Source organism: Spinacia oleracea, chromosome 6 (assembly GCF_020520425.1).
Source record: "Spinacia oleracea cultivar Varoflay chromosome 6, BTI_SOV_V1, whole genome shotgun sequence".
Classification (NCBI taxonomy): Eukaryota; Viridiplantae; Streptophyta; class Magnoliopsida; order Caryophyllales; family Amaranthaceae; genus Spinacia; species Spinacia oleracea.
This window is the reverse complement of record NC_079492.1, coordinates 53,831,279-53,845,985: the sequence shown is the minus strand read 5'-3', so window position 1 is coordinate 53,845,985 and position 14,707 is coordinate 53,831,279. Positions and strand designations below refer to the sequence as shown.

Genomic DNA, 14,707 nt, shown 5'->3' with positions numbered 1-14,707 from the left:
ATTAGTAAACAAGTGGGGACCATGTCATTTTGGTGGGGTGGGAGGTGGGATGTGTTTATGAAATTATTTGTTTAATAGGATGGTGGGTAGGGGTGTTAAAAAATACCCGACCCGCTGACCCGCTGACCCCGTACATTTACAGCGGGTAGTTTGTAGATTTTTTAAGAATAAATGAGCCGGGTACCCAACCCGGTAAAAATCCCGGGTACCGGGTCGGGGCATGGGCCTCCCTTTTCATTAAACGGGTACCCGGAAATACCCGTTAAAAAAAAAAAATTAAAAAGTCCCATTTGTTTTGGAAACAGCGGTGCAAGTCAGCAAATTCTGGAGTAAAAAAGCCAAAAAGGCCAAAAACATGTATACTAGGGTTTGTTTTCCCGCTTCATCCTCTGTAGTTACTCTCAATCTCTCATACTCTGTATTCTCTCAACGCTCAACCTCCCACCCTTCTCACTTCTCACTTTCTCAGCGGCTCCGCCGTTCCGCCGCACTCCTCTCTTCCTCAGTCACGGCTCACGGCTCTTAGTCCTCCCCTCTCTCTCTCACGGATCTCCTCACATCACCACCGTCCACCGGTGTGTTGCACTGCTATTGCTGTAATGCTTACTGCTGTAGTGATGTGGACTAGGTGTGCAGATGCACTTTTGGACAGTACAGGCTACTGCCTATGTTTGGTACAGGACTATAGGCTACTGCTGCTGTAATGCCTACTGATGTACTCCCTCCGTCCCGGACGACCCGGTTTGACCGGCACAGAGTTTAAGGGCTTGAATTGACTTATTTAATTTAATAGGTAGTAGTTGATAGTGGGGTATTATTTTCATGTAGTTAGTGGGAAATGTGTAAAGGGGTGGGGTTGGGGAGAGTAGGAGTTGAATTTTTAATTATTTTTTGTATGGAGTAGGGGGTAGGTGGTTAATAGAGGTGGAGTGAGAAATATTAATATTATTAGAATATTTCCATTTTTAGAAACAGGTCAAGTATTAAGGGACGGCCCGATAAGGAAAACAGGTCAAGTATTCCGGGACGGAGGGAGTAATGCCTTACTGCTGTAATGCTTACTGCTGTAATGCTTACTGCACTATGTTTTCATGTTTTGTAACTTTTGTTCAAAGGAAACCTTTGATTTATGATCCTTCTTGCAGATGCATGCATTTGTTTTTAATTATTGCTATGAAATTTAGTTTTTAATTATTTTGGATTTTACTATTTTAGTTGTTAAATATTCTGAATTTTATTTTTTAAGTACGGCATTGTGAAACAATAACCACATCTTAAATTATCAAAAAGTCTGAGAATTATTTTTAATAATTAAACCGGGTATCCATGACCCGAACCGGGTACCCGGTAATGAACACTCCTAATGGTGGGTCATAGGGTAAATTAGATGTATTATTTAATTAGATGGTGGGGTTGATAAATTACTAAAAATGACAAGTATATCTCTTAAATAAATACGACCGGAAAAGGCAAATGTATCCCTTAAATAAATACGGAGGGAGTATGTCAGGGAGTTTAATTTTCTAAATGCCACAAACAATTTAGTCAGCAAAATAATTAAGCATTCAGATTAAACTTGATCATTGGATATGATTTTGTGTAATATGCTCCTCTTTCAGATTAACAAACTACTGCTTGAAGCCATCTCATTTTATCAGAGCAAAGTTTCGACCTGGGTTATGGGCTGGTAAAAAAATTGAAAAAGTGTGCAGGAAGCTTTCTCTTTTACTTATCAGAGCCAGGTTTCGATCCTGGGACCTGTGGGTTATGGGCCCACCACGCTTCCGCTGCGCCACTCTGATTTAGTGATAACAATCTGCACTTTTTATTTATAAATTGTAATTCTATCACCTCAACGTCTGCCACTGCTTAATCTTTTATAGTTTTATCTTAGAAGGCTTCCTTTCACAAATATACGTAAAATATTTTACTAATATTTTTTTTCTATAATTACGAGTATGTATTAATTTAGGATGGAGGAAGTAGATATTAGTAATAGGGAGTATGATAATACAATCAATTCCACTTGTATGGACCCGGTCCACGCTATAATTACCGTGGATCAGGGTGTTTTTGTAAATAGCAATAGTGGACAGGGAGAATTTCACGTGACCTAATCCACCTCCTTCCCCTTCTTTCTCTCCCACCACACCACCCCTCCCATTTTCTCTCTCCTCCCTTTCCCCCATGGCTTCCAAAGAGGACCAACCTATCTACAACAACTACGATTTCGACGATAATGATGATGACGATGACAGTGAGCCTCTCAATGGTGGTGTTCCTTACGACGATGTTGCCGTTGATTCCTACTCTTCTTCCGGCAAAAAATCTACCATCGCCGGAGATTCCACCGCTTTTGCTATTCTGTCATCCTCTACTGCTATCTTCGTTGCAGTTCAATTCCTTTTACAAATAAATTACATAAAATCAATCATCTTATCAATTCGATCTACAAATCTCATGGTAGTCTAACCCTCAAATCAACCACTTTATCGTACAAATCAAGCAAATTTGTTGTGATTCGATCTACAAATCAAGCAAATTTGTTGTGATTCGATGAGATTGATATTGTATAAATTGTTTCATATAATAAATATTTCTATAAGTTTAGTGTTTTTGGGGAAATCGACTATGTTCGAATCCGTTCCGTTCCTATAGTGGATGTGAGTTCGTTAGCATTTCTTGTTGTTCTTTGGTTTGATTTGGTTTTGCGTTATTGAATTGATTTTTTGATGGTTTTTTTAATTACAGAGCAAGAAACCGAAGAAGGCTTTGATTACTTTTTGTAATCTTATAGAAATATTTACTCTTTTATATCATATAGTAACTCTTTTTATTCTATAGTTACAATTATATATCATATAGTTAATGTTATCGGAAATAGTAACTATATCAAAAATAAGAATAATTATATATTTATTCTTGCAGACAAAAAGAGTAAATTATAGAAAGTATAGGTTATGTAAAGTAACTATATATTCAGAATAGTAACTATGAAAAAAAAATGTCATTTTGATAAGAATAACTATTCTATCCAAAGAGTAACTATATCATATATAATAATAATTTTAACTGTAAAACAATTACTATAAAAATAAGAATAATTATATATTAATTATTGCAGACAAAAAGAGTAAATTATAGAAACTATAGGGTTTGTAAAGTAACTATATTTTCATAATAGTAACTGTGAAAATAATAATAATAATATAGTCATTTCGATAAGAATAACTATTTTATCCAAATATTAACTATATCATATAGAAAAGTAATTTAACTATAAAACAATTACTATAAAAATAAGAATAATTATATATTCATTTTTGCAGACAAAAAGAGTAAATTATAGAAACTATAGGTTCTGTAAAGTAACTATATCTTCAGAATAGTAACTATGAAAAAAACTATAGTCATTTCGATAAGAATAACTATTCTATCTAAATAGTAACTATATCATATAGAGAAGTAATTTTAACTGTAAAACAATTACTATAAAAATAAGAATAATTATATATTCATTTTTGCAAACAAAAAGAGTAAATTGTAGAAACTATAGGTTCTGTAAAGTAATTATATCTTTAGATAATAATAATAATAATAATAATAATAATAATAATAATAATAATAATAATAATAATAAGAATATTTGTTCTTTCTATCCCGAAGCGTGTGAGCAAGTTTCTTATAAACAAGTGAGAACCATTTAAATCATGATTTAAATGGTTCTAATAATAATAATAATTATAATAATAATAATAATAACAATAATAATAATAATAATAATAATAATAATAATAATAATAATAATAATGTAGTCATTTCGATAATAATAACTAATCTAGCCAAAGAGTAACTATATCATATAGAAAAGTAATTTTAACTGAAAACAATTACTATATTATAAAATAAACCATATGATATAGATGCTTAGAGGTCATATTGTAACTTTTTCTATTATATAGTTACTATTATATATCATATAATTACTGAAATAAAAAAGAGTAACTATATCAAAAGTAAGAGTAATTATAACTCTTGAACAGTAATTAAGAAAAACAATAACTACATGGTTAGTTGTTTTTAGCTACGACATTTTAATTATTTGCATCTATTAAATAAACCACATTAACTCAAATATTTTTTTGACTAAAATATACTAATCGCCACGTCCATGTCCCTTTTTCCATCCACCAGCACATCCTCTCTTTCCACATCCGTGTCATCTCCTTCCTCTACGTACCACGTCATTGATTTTCATTGTTGTCATAATTTTCTTCTTCTCATGCTTTTGTGGTCCTTGCAGAAGTTATTATTTGCACGAGTTCAATTCTGGATGCATCATCTTTGTATTTCTGAATCAATAATATATAAACTAAGTTAATAATTTAACATTTAAATATGAAAAAATAACATAGTAACTATATAAGACATATAGTTTCTATTATGCATCATACAGTAACTCTTAGATTTAATGATGGTAAGATACTCACAGAATTGCAGACATAGTTATTGTTATAGTCATATAGTTACTGTCATAATAATATAGTCACTTTTATTACTAATAACATAGAGTACAAAGAAAGAACATAAAAAGAACATAATGATAATTAACATAGTAACTATTAAAAACATATATTTACTAATATACATGATCTAATATCTCTATGATAGTCATATACGAGTAGAGTTGCAGATATAGTTATTGTTATTATCATATAGTTATTGTGATCATAACATAGTAACTCTTATTACTAATAACATAGAGGACAACAAAGAACATAAAAATAACATTATAATATGCATAAAAAACTATACCAAACATATAGTTACTATAATGCAAGATATAATACCTATAAATATTATTGATTGTCATTTAGTCACAGAGTTGCAGACATAGTTGGTGTGATAATAATATAGTAACACAATCCATAATATAGTAACTATATCATTAATGATATAGAATAACATAAAAAACATGCACATAACATAATAAACTAATATAGTACCTATTTCAAATATATAGTAACTATATAAAACATAAATAACTATTGAAGAAAATAAATCTATGGTAACAAATCATGACAAAATAAACATAATACCTATTTCAAACATATAGTAACTATAAAAATAATATAGTAACTATTGAAGAAAATAAACATATGATAACAAATCATGATAAAATAAACACAATACCTATTTCAAATATATAGTAACTATATAAAACATATAGTGACTATTATAATAAAGTAACTATTGTACACATATAGTAATCGTTATAAACATATATTCACTATCTAAGAAGCGGACAAAAACATACTCTAAATAACATAGTACATAATGTAATTGTATCGTAACTACTACCTCCGTTTCTGAAAGTTCTTTACGCTTTGGAAAATGTGTCCAAAGTATAAAAACTTTGACCTTAAATTCTCACCATTATATACATCAAAACGTTACATGTAAGATATTGTTCGATTGGTCCCGGGATGTATTTTCATAATATCAAATTTTTATAATTTTTTCACATACGAAATTGAATATATTAGTAGTTAAATATTGCATTGGAGTCCGTGCAAATAGTAACTGTAAAGATCTTTTTGAAACGGAGGTAGTATTATTTATCAAAAAGTCACTATAAACTGTAAATAACATAATAACTATCTTAAACACATAGTTACTGTTTTAAACTTATAATAACTTTCTAAAAAATAAAGTAACTATTTCAAACATATAGTTACTGTTTTAAAATTATAGTAACTTTAAAAAAAATATAATTACTGTAAAAACTACTAACATAAACAGAACGAACATTCCAGTGACTATTAAAAATACTATTTCGCAACATAAATTAAAGGTAACTATATCATTTATATACTAACTATGTGAAACACTAACCCTAATTTCAACAAAACAACAAACATTTCAAATCACTCAACAAATAAAAAATAAAATAAGTTCTAAAACATACCAAAAACAGGCACAACACAAATTCGCCGGATCTATCGTCGCACCGGCAACATCGTCGTTTTTAGGACAGATAATTACCATTTTTTCACAATTGTAACGTAAATTCGAACTACAAAGTTAATTTAAAGTAATTTGTTGACTTGATTTCGATGCAAAACCTAAAAATTATTGTTGAAACTGAAAAGAGAGAAGTTGAGAGAGCATAGGAGAGAGGAGAGAGAAGTTGAGAGAGGAGAGAGAAGTTGAGAGAGCAGTTGAGAGAGGAGAGATAAATTGCAGAAAATGAAACCACAAAAACTGAAAAAAAAAATTAAATGGTTTATATACTTGAATAAAGGCGCGTGACACTCCCACCATAAACTATTACTCCTCTGCCCTGGTCCACGCTAAGTTAGTGTGGACCAGGTTTATATTAGTGTAAATATAATACAATTTATAAAGGAAAAATTGATAGAATTAAGTCAACATTTGATCTATTTATTAAAAATAAGTCTAACTTTTAATTATATCTGAACAAGTCAACTTTTTATACCCATTTATTTTTAACAAGATATCTAACTTGTAACCGGTTAGTTTATTTGTCAACCGGTAACATTTGGCCTTTTATCTCCCAAAAATCCTTCTCGTTCTCTGTCTCTCTCTCCTCCTCTTCCTATCCAGTCTCCACCACCACCGGTCCACCAACATCACCCAACAACCACCCACTATTTCTCCAGAATCACCCTAACGTCGTCGCATCACTCTCTCTCCTCTTCACTATCACTACTACAAATCCCGCTAATTCTCGACGATATCTGCTCGACGCCGAAGGTACAGCGTTGGTGAAAATTTGGGTCCGCGTATTTTCTCGACGCGGTTTGTCGTCTTCTCTAAAAGTGGACACAGAAAGGCGTCGAGTACTTGGCACATGCTAGGCACGTGGTAGACTAATAGTACTCCGCTTAAAAAATTTTGGGGGAAAAACACCCACTCCCACCCCGTGTTAACTGAACCCTAGCCTCCCACTAATCAACTTCTCTCTCATCAATTCGTATTCTCGAAAAATCACAGATCCATCAACTGATTTCAACCACAGATCGAGGGCTCTTTGGTTCCTATTCGCGTTTTCCCTACGTTTGAAGCTTATCTTGCTGATGTAACTTGTAATTTTGTGTATTCCGCTGTTAATTAGCGATATCAAATTATGTTTTATATCTTCGTTTTTAATCCTTCCTCTTCGTAGATCTATTGTTCAATTCTAGGGATTTTAATTCATTATTTGGCAAGATTGGTTTCGTTTTTTATTTGGGTAATTTATTGGTTTTTTTTATAACTATTTTGTTACTAGATTGAAGATTTGGAAGGTAGCTTGGGAAATCGTTAACCGTGTTTGGTTGAGGTAATGAAATTTATTATTAAATATTCGAGTTTAATTCAGATTTGTGTATTTATAGTTTATCTGGTCAATGGTTCCTGATGATATCAAGGAGAAGGCCAACAAACAAGAGAAGGCTTCAGTCATTGATGTCACTCAGTTCGGTTTTTTTAAGGTTCTTGGTAAGGATGTTCTGCCTAATTCTCATCTTGTTGTTATTTAGGGTAAGTTTATTTCTAAAATTGCTGAAGAGAAGATAAAGGCCGGAGAACGGTGGGGTTGTGCTTCTCGATCACTGCCTAAGTGTTCTTTATTTTTAGATATTAAAATTTTGGTTATATATTTGTGTTAGGAGGAACATTTATATTCTTTTTTATCTACATCTGGGATTTGCTTTTGTTGTTCTTAATTCATTCCATTAAATGATATGAACTAGTTTTCAGCAAATTTGGTTTTTATATTTATGTTAAATCAGATATTTGGGATGTTCAAATTGTCTTCTTTTAATTTGATTGGATGATGCTTTATGGTCTGTTAAGTTTGAATTGAATCTTGTTTGGGTGTCCAAAAACAGTAACATATGGGCATTATTTACAGCAATTTGTTGTCTTGAGACTCAAGTGAGATTGAAGTGAAGCTTTAGTGGAAGGCAATTTTTCTGTCTCCTTGTATTTTGTCAATGAATATGGGTTCATTTATTGGTTTAATGAAATGAATTTCATAGTTTGACCATATTTGGCTTAAATTTTATGGCCATTAGCACCACATGATTCCCAATAGCGAAATTACGGTCATATTCTACAGTAATTGAGTTCATTAAGCTGCCTGGGCTTAACAATTGTTTGATATTCTCTGTACGATGTTACTGAATTTGCAGATATGAGAAGAATATCTTTCGTTTCAGTTTTTCAGTATGTGTACCGATTTATTCAATTATTATTACTAGCTTCTTTCAGATTTATTTTTTTCCATCTTTAGGGTTTTATCTGAGGATTTCATGTGTTCACTACAACAAAACACGCTAATTCTCGACGACATGAGCTCGACGCGGTACGTACAGCGTTGGGGAAATTTTTGGTCTGTCCTCAAGCCTTTTAACTGATTTGAATAATCATCTATATGCTCCAGATATCATAACATGGTTTGATTCTTAAACTCCCCGGACAAAAAGCAACCTCATTCTCGCATTTCCTTATTTCATCTGATATTGTTCTCTTCAATCATAGTTGTAGGTTCAATTTGCAAGTAGCCTCGCAGTTTGTTTCGAGTCATGTTCTATTCAGTTCCAATTTATGACCCGTCACTTGTCAATGGCCAGAGGGATTGCCTCTGCTCCAGGCCTGCCAGCTATGGAGATGACCAAGCGGCTCAACATCATGAACTTGCTCTTCCCACAAGGGATTGAATGAATACACTGAAGATCAAGGTAATTAGTTTTGATTCCATTTCTTTTACATTTTCACAAAAATCTATTTAAAAATTGTTTCCTTCTGATAAATATCAAGGCATGATATTTTCTAATGTAGTGCTAATCACTCTCGTATACATTTTTTGTTCTACTTTTATCTTGAAATAAAACCAGGAAAATTCGACAGCCAATGTACCAAGGCCCAACCCTCAAGGTCTTATTACGTGTACCATCAGGACAACAAATTCTGATCCAATGATAACCCTCAAGATTCTGATGAGGCATTGAGAGAGCATTGACTAGCGATTAATTTGATGATACTAGATCTTGGATGTAATTGAGTTTGGTAAGTTGTTGAGTTGATTTCCTTTGTAATAAAAATAAAAAGATTGATTAACATCTGAATGCAAAAAAAAAATTCTTTATTAATTCATAATTCCCTGCTTTTTTTAGGAAATTTTTACAGCATCACTCTAGCTTGCGTGTTTTGTAAATTATGTTCAGAGGCTGCAAGATAGGATTGTGTGCTTCAAGAGTAAGTTTATGCGAATACCTTTTAACACTATTTTGAACAACTCTCAATTGATGGATTTTGTTATCATTATGTTGAATCCCTTATCCAACCATCTTTCAACTAAACCCCTCTCCTCAATTTATGCGAATCCCTTTTAATACTATTTTGAACAACTCTCAATGTATGCTTTCATGTTTATATTCAACTCTAGTTTGTAACTGAAGTAGTATGCTAATGTTATGTTGTCTTTATTACTAAGTTGCTCAGATTATCAGGACCTGCTCTGTTCTGGTCAGTTGTGTTCATTATGTTCTGAAATTATAGTTTATATAGTGTGTGCGTCTTTCTCAGGTACTTGGTTGAGCTAGTTTAATGACCAAGTGATCCTTGAACAACATCTCCTAGTTCAGTAGGTCTATTCCTCATTTTCTACTTATTTGATTGATTTTTCTTAATCTATTTGTTAAAGTCGGTTTGAATATGAGTGCATAAACTATCAGAGTGGTGGAAAAGAAGCTCGAGACTCCTAAAATCAATCTCACATATCCGGTTCTAACAGCTTTGCGAACCAGCAAGCTTATTATGTATGAATCATGAATTTAGCCTTATAAATTACACTACAAAATGTACTATAAAATTGGGTGAAAGAGTATAAATGGACTCACAATGCTTTCTTTTACTCATAGATTTTGTGTTTGTTAAATTATGCATCTTATCAAATTTTCTATAGTGCTTTTTACATTGCTACTCATGTATAGGAAGACAAGCATAGAGAAAAAATGAATTTATTATCCCATTGGATAAAATCTCATACGGGTAAGGACGAAACCTTTCTGTTGTGGTATGAGTCCAAACTTAGTCGACTTATTAAGCTATTTTTTAGTGAAAAAGCTAGGTGTCATTGATACCACTCTTAGCTTGAGGGGGGTGTAGATCCAGTCCATAACTCTGTCAATAAAAGCAGGACCTCGTAATAAGTTTAATCTGTAAGCTAGCCTGAAAATGAAGTCTTCTGATAACTTTTCGGTGTTCTCTTTATTGTATAAGCAAATAGTACTATAGAATGGTTCTGCAAAATCATGAAGTTCTAAAGTTAAAACGATGGGATAATAATATGCTATGTAATACAAGATGTATGCTAAATTATAACTTTTTATTTCATTGAAAAAACAAAGTGGTATTCTACTGCAATGGTTACCAAACTCCACAAAACCTGAACGACCCCTTTTATTTATCATATACATGTCTGGTTGTTGATTATTGTTTTTGTTATGGATGCATAATATTGGAGTTGTTATTGTAGCTTAAAACTAAGTGCTGGCACCAAATCTGAGTTCTGCTCTTCCACTTTTATTCCTTGTCAAAATTTACAGGTTCTGCTCTACCTGATATGGTTGTGCTATTTTCGAAATAGTCTAAGCATTAGAATAAAATAGATGATATCATGCTAATACTTATTAATTGCTACTATTCCTTATAGGTTGTTACTGTAATCTAAGGAAATTGACAGGAGAGAAACGGATGACTGCCATAAAGCTAAGGTTGCTAGAAAGGACATCGAGTTGGGATCCTATATTTATTCGACGCCCTGTTGCTGCTCCATCATTGATCATATATTTTTTTAGATAATGTTTTTGATAAGTAATAGGTTTTATATGTGAGGGATTTTTTATGTATGTGTACCTTTGTAATTGATATTTTTATATTCTTATTTTTGGAAATAAAACATGTTCCTGTTAAAGTCGTTGATATGCAATCTGTTACTACTAGATTGTTATAACAGAGTTTATTTATTTTATATTAAATCGTCTATTATTGACTTTTTTTTTGGTATAGTACTGTTAGTTCAAACATATAACCGGTTGAAAGAAGTTCTCGACAACCAAACGAGTCGCAAAAATAAAGCTTTTGTCTATTTTGAGCTTGGCGGGTATGTGGGAAATTATAGACGCTGTATAAAATTTCTAGTCGCATAAGAGCGTCGAGATTCACGACGCTGGACAAAAGGACAGGACCACAAAAAGCGTCGAGGTTATTGTCGCATAAAGGCGTCGAGAAATTCTCGACTCACTTTTCGACGACGCTTCCGGAAAGTGTCGAGCAGAAATTTCTCGACGCTTTAAGGCGTCGATAAAAGGCCGAAAAAGCGTCTCTAAAGTACGGGATTCTCTACCCTCCTAGTCTCCTTATTCAACGCAATTCCCCCCCTTTTATTCTCGTTTTCTCTTATGGGCACCTTCAATTTCACTTACCTTTTCTTCAATTTGATATTTCTCTTTGTTTTTTTTGAAGAATTTCTTCTGTTTCACCTCCATTTAAAAGATTCTAGTGGGATGATGAATCGTTAGCTTGATTTAATGCTTGTTCCCAATCCGATTTGTGCGATTTCTATAATATATGACTGATTTGATTTTCCCATATTCTGTAAATCTGTACGTAATTGATGAATTAAAAAGTGATACCGCAAGTGCACGGTGTCTGTTGTTAGCAGATACTTAGCAAATACGGGTCGATCCCACAGGGAGACAAGTTCTATTAGTTTTTTCCCAATTATACGAACTATTTCAATAACGAAAGTTGATTTTGAGTGTTAACTAGTAAAACTAAAGCAATAATAAAAATGCGTAATTTATCGATGAATTAAAGGTCTAGGGCGTCTGTTCGGTTCACCATGCTTATACCAATCCAAGAACACAAATCAATTCGACAATGAATAGGCTAGGTCGAGTAATTAAAGTATATGTTAATCCTACGGTCGGGTCTTAACACTTTCAATCCAACATATGCAGTACGGTCGCTAACATAATCAGAATTGCCAATTGCAGAAAGCCTCTAAGAATATGATCTTTCAATTCTAATTCCTATTAGCTAGATAATCAATCCACGATATTGGCCAATTACATGAATCAACAATTAATAAAAAATCAATTGGAATTACTCAAGCATAATCTATAAATTAACAAACTTTAATGCATAACAATCATGGTATAAACATGGCTTCCCTTACTTAGCCCTAGAATGAAACTACTCGCTCATGACTAAACTAACAAACATGAAATATGAAATAACAATGAAATTCATAATGCATAATAATAGAAAACAATAATTCAAAGCAAGAAGAATTATGAAAAATACCTCTATATTGATCGATCGAATGGAGTGTACTAGGGCTAAATAATATGAAGAGAGAAAAATAAAACTAAGCGTTTAAAAGAATTCTAAGGAAAAAATAACATGAGAGAAATAAATTAATTACCTTGAGTATTTATATGCTCCCTATTTTCTAAAATAAAATAAATAAATAAATAAGAAAATAAAGATAAAAGTCGTCGATGATTGGTCGATGGATTGATGATGTGGCAGCCAAACCCGAGCACGAGCCGCGCACACGGCAAGAGAGATGGCGAGGCATGGGCAGCGAGGGATCTCGCGCACCATCCCTCGCTGGCCCAATGGAATGTAGCAATGTAGAGCAAGGGGCGAGGCAAGGCAGCGAGGGAGCTAGCGAGCCATCCCTCGCTGGTCGAGTGAAGTGCAGCAAGACAAGGCGACGGAGCAACAAGGGATCTCGCGCAGCATCCCTCGCTGGCCAATTGAAGTGATGCAAGGCAGAGCAACGAGGCAGCGAGGGAGCTAGCGAGCCATCCCTCGCTGGCCTAGTGAGATGCATAGCAGGCTGCCATGAAGCGACGAGGCACGACGATAGATGTAGCATGCCAACGAGGGATCTTGCGAGCCAACGAGAGATCTTGCGAGCCAACGAGAGATCTTGCGAGCCAACGAGGGATCTTGCGAGGCTATGCACAAGCGATACATCGAGCTAATCATCCCCGGAAAGCTCAATTCTCCGATCAAACACTTCATCTCCGACTCAAACCATCCGGTGATCATTCGATCCACCTCCAAACACTCCGAAAGCACCCAAATGATTGTAAAATCCCCTGAAATATCAAAGAAAATACAAACGGAGCGTAAATAGAGTACAATAACGACGACTTATGCAATTATGACTCTAAATGCAACTAAAATAAATGCCTAGAAATGCAACCTAAATGAGCCTAGAATACCCTATATAAATATGATTCATCAGTAATCCTTAAATTAGGTCGTAGGTTTGGGTTAGCTTAGGGGACTTGGTTTGCGCAAATATGGTGTTCATTTTTACGGACTTGATAGCAACTAATTATGATTTTCATAGTAAGAGACTAAGAGCAGGGGTATCATACGATTAAGTGTAAGGGTCATATGGATTCTCATTGTGGAGACAGAAACTTGATTTGTGTGGGTTTTAGCTAAATGGCAATGGTGCTTGTAATTTGTACGTTGTTTATATCATGCTGTCTCTTTTCATTAATGGTTGGACTTTGTCCATTCTGAGATGAATTAGATTAGTTGAACATTAGTGTAAAATCACCTCTTAATATAATTAGAAAACTGATTTTAGAGTTTGCCAAAGTTCCTATCAGAATTCTGTGTATTTGAAGTATTAATCTTTATTTCAAGAAGGTGATCGTTGTGCTTTTGTTTGATTGCCAACTTCCTTTCTCTGTTTATCTAATTTTGTGGGGGTTGTGAGGGGGTCGAAAAAGCACGAGGCTAATGCGTGACCTCGTCCCTCGTGGGTGTGACGCTTCTTTTTGTCAAATCAAGTGTAATTGGATTTCCTGTGAGTTTACACCCAATTGACTAGTAATATAGGAGTCGCCATTCAGTTTTTAACGACAATGAGAAAAACTGACAAAACCCGGTTATCGTGACATAAAGGGAGTGCAATTATGTTTGACCACGACGGCCGTAGGTTCCCTTGTGATCCCTGGTGGTGGGTGTTAGGTTATGATACATATGACAATTCATAAATCATGCGGAAAAAACCATAAACCCAGGAAAACATATTATTTACACATAATCATTTAGCATAGATTAGATGCATACTCTTTGTTGCGTGCCTTCCCTAGCTGCGCCCGAACCGAACAAGAACAATTCTTTAGGACTCCAAGTGTCGTCCCTCCGTAGATAGTCCACAGCACGTCCGGATCCGCCTTAAGATTGACCAACTAGAATCGCCCTTAAGGTACTATTATTTTCGGCACTTTATAGGCAAATGTGTGACTGAATTTTTCTCTCAAAAACTCACTTTGAATACTTTGAAACTTGTGTTATAAATTGTGAGCCCTAGCCTCATATTTATAGCGGTATGGAAAGGGAATCGAAATCCTATTCAGATACAAATTAATTAAACCTAGAATCCTACAAGAACTCTAATTTAATTAATTTATCAAATAGAATTAGGAATTTAATCATTAACCGAACTCTGCATGTTTTAGGAAACGTGCACGAACACAAACACTTGCACACACACGCACGGCAGCCACGATGGGCCCCATGCGTGCGCGCGAGCAGCAGCCCACTCAGCGCCCGCGCGCGCTGCGCGCTGCGCGTGCTGTGCGCGCTGTGCGCGCTGCGC

At 34.1% G+C, this 14,707-nt stretch overlaps 1 long non-coding RNA gene and 1 other non-coding gene across 5 annotated transcripts; one reads left to right on the top strand and one right to left on the bottom strand.

Moving 5' to 3' along the window:
• Positions 1 to 1,730: 1,730 nt before the first annotated feature.
• TRNAM-CAU (transfer RNA methionine (anticodon CAU)) lies at positions 1,731 to 1,802 on the bottom strand. The gene has a single exon. It is a non-coding gene; the product is annotated as a tRNA-Met (tRNA).
• A 4,759-nt stretch (positions 1,803 to 6,561) lies between these two features.
• Positions 6,562 to 10,992, top strand: LOC130463842 (uncharacterized). Of its 4 annotated transcripts, none has more exons than XR_008924012.1 (7): positions 6,562 to 7,102; positions 7,295 to 7,345; positions 7,545 to 8,462; positions 8,640 to 8,747; positions 8,904 to 9,075; positions 9,183 to 9,264; positions 10,724 to 10,992. It is a non-coding gene; the product is annotated as an uncharacterized lncRNA (long non-coding RNA). The 4 variants fall into 4 exon arrangements; XR_008924010.1 differs by having other exon boundaries at positions 6,562 to 7,109; positions 7,545 to 8,371; XR_008924013.1 differs by having other exon boundaries at positions 6,562 to 7,109; positions 7,545 to 8,398.
• The last annotated feature ends 3,715 nt before the right edge of the window (positions 10,993 to 14,707 follow it).